Source organism: Colobus angolensis, unplaced genomic scaffold, assembly GCF_000951035.1.
Source record: "Colobus angolensis palliatus isolate OR3802 unplaced genomic scaffold, Cang.pa_1.0 Scaffold249, whole genome shotgun sequence".
NCBI classification, from domain to species: domain Eukaryota; kingdom Metazoa; phylum Chordata; class Mammalia; order Primates; family Cercopithecidae; genus Colobus; species Colobus angolensis.
Window position 1 is genome coordinate 2,444,948 of NW_012115699.1, and position 2,931 is coordinate 2,447,878.

The window sequence follows — 2,931 nt, forward strand, 5'->3', positions numbered from 1 at the left end:
TGCAAATTATTGATCCTGGGTGTGTCTGTGAGGATATTGCCAAAAGAGATTAACATTTCAGTCAGTGGACTGGGAGAGACAGACCCACCCTCAATCTTGGTGGGCACCATCTAATCAGCTGTCAGAATAAAAAGCAAGCAGAAGAATGTGAAGAGATTAGACAGGCTTAGCCTCCCAGCGTATATCTTTCTGCTGTGCTGGATGCTTCCTGCCTTTGAACATTGGACTCCAGGTTCTTCAGCTTTGGGACTCAGGCTGACTTCCTTGCTCATGAGCTTGCAGATGAACTGTTGTGGGACATTGTGATCATGTGAGTTAATACTCCTTAATACACTCCCCTTTATATATACATCTATCCTATTACTATTGTTATTCTAGAGAATCCTGACTAATACAATAATTATTCCTCTTTTCTTTCTTTCTTTTTTTTTTTGGATTCGTGTTAGCATAGTATATCTTTCTCCATCTCTTTAACCTATCTGAGTCTTTGTATTGAAAGTGGGTTTCTTGTAGAATTTACAGGTGTGTCTTGCATATTTCATTTACTCTGACAGTCTGTCTTTTAATTGGTGTATTTAGATCATTCACAGTTAAAGTAATTATTGGTATAGTCAGCTTAATATCTACCATGCTTTTAACTATTTTGTTATACTTTTTTAAAATTTCTCTTCTGCCTTTTTAATTTTAATTGAGCATTTTCTATTATTCTATTTTATCTCTTAATCTATAAATTTTACCTCTTTTTAAAAGAGTAGTCCAGCAATTTTGTTATTTTTCTTCATATTTATTTTATTTGTAGGACTCTTGTCAGTGTAGAACTTTGTATTCAACAATATAAACAGGCATATTGTAAGTGATATTCTGTAGAAGTGAAAAAGACTGATAAAACTAGACACCTGCATTATATGTTCTTATATAAATAGTCCATTCTGAATAGTAGAATAAAATGCAGACCAAATGCTTCTGAAAGTTTGTGTGCCTAGATCACAATTACAATCTTCCCACACTAAAAAGAAAAAGAACAATAACACAGAACATGGTATTTTCAATGATTATAGCACAACTTACATTTTCAGCCATTCACTGGCTTTTTAAGCTCATGTTGGCAACTTACGTTATATATACACATGGGTTTGCTTGACTAAGGTCACTATTTCAGAGAGCTTTAAAGCCATTCTAGTAGCTTTTCTGCTATTAGTGGCTTAGCATCATTAACTAGTGAACCTTGTAAATGCACCACGACAGGTATTTTAATTTCAAAATCTTTCGCTGCCAGAACTATACCCTGTGTAATAACATAACATCAAGTGATTCCTCCAAAAATGTTGACCAGAATAGCCAGTACCTCTTTTTATCTGAAGTGATAAGTGTAAATGATTCTGTTACTTGACGGACTGTAGCACTACTGTGAACAACAAGGAAGCTGCTTGTAGTCTCTGTATGAAGTTGTGTTATATCTATTGTGGTTATAGCCAAACCAGCACCATTTACTAGACAGCCTATTTTTTCACTGAGGCCAGTGTAGGTGAGATGTGGCTTAGCTTCACCTTTGTTCCTTTCATCTTCCTGAGTCCAGTCCTGTAGATCAAAGACCTTCTGGCGATAGGCTGAATTAGAATCAAAACTGATCTTTGCGTCCAAACATAACAGAACTCCATCTGAATCTTATACCATTGGGCTTATTTTTATCATGGTTGTGTTGTAGTTCAGAAAAAGATTGTAAAGCTTGACCATGTTTTCTGCAACAGAATCCACAATATTAGATGGAAATCTTATATTCTGCGCAAGCTGGAGAGCTTGTTCCTTTTTGATGCCTTCTACGACATCAATAGATTCTTTATTACATCAGGAGTCTCAGCAGAAACATCTTCAGTGTCGACACCACCTTGCAAACTTCCTGTTTATACTGGACCTTGAAATGACCTTTCCGTTGTTACTAGAAAGGAGTATTTTCTCCTGGGATATTTTTGCTCGCAGATCAATACTTGATTGCATATTTTGTCATTTTCTCCTGTTTTCTTGGAAAACAACTTTTTCCCAATTATTTGAGAGGAAACAGCTTTTGCTTCTTGAGAGAAAACTATCCTCACTCCTCTTTTGGTACTGCTTTCAAATGTTCCTTTTTCTCTACCACAAGCATAACTCTGTGCCATTATCACATCTTTAGAACCTAATTTTTTTGACAATTGAGTCAGCTTCATCTGGTGACTTTGCCACATATCCTTTGGAAGGGAGACACCAGCTTCTTGCAGCAATTTCATATTCATATATTCATGTAGTGAGAGATTCCTTTGCTGTTGCTGCTGTACTTGGAGTTATTGGTTATTAAACAGTTCAGAAATTCCCAGAACCTGGGCAGTAGACTATACTATGATCTGGTCTGGGACTGATGGCTGTGAAAGGTGGCAGCTAATTGTCAGCTGTAGAATATGAAGGCCACCATTCCTAAGTCTGACCCTGTCCCCTCCTTCTGTGTGCCTCCATCCACTTTGTAATAGAGAATTTTCAGTTCTCTTTTCCCATTCCTTATGGCATTGTCATCATTCATTCGACTTATCCATATGCTATAACCATCTACTACATTGTTGCTGTTATAACTTTAAACAAACTTTTTTCTTTTGGATCAATTATTAATTAGAAATTAAGCTATCAGTAATAGCTTAATAAGAAATTAATAAGAAAAAAGAAAAGATTTTATTTTACCTTCATGTATTCGTTTACTGACACTTTCTTTTCTTTGGGTAATCTTAGTTTTTGGCCTATATCATTTTCCTTCTCCCTAAAGAACGTTTCAGATTTCCAAGTGGGCAGGTCTACTGGCAATAAATTCCCTTAGCTTTTGTTTCTATGAGGAGCCTTTATTCCTTCATAACTTTTGAGGGATTACTTTACTGAATATATAATTATGGAATGGTGGTTTCATTCTTTCAA

The 2,931-nt window shown here is 35.8% G+C and overlaps 1 pseudogene; it reads right to left on the reverse strand.

The window, feature by feature from the left end:
* Positions 1–1,097: 1,097 nt before the first annotated feature.
* LOC105514642 lies at positions 1,098–2,461 on the reverse strand (annotated as a pseudogene).
* Between the last annotated feature and the right edge of the window lie 470 nt (positions 2,462–2,931).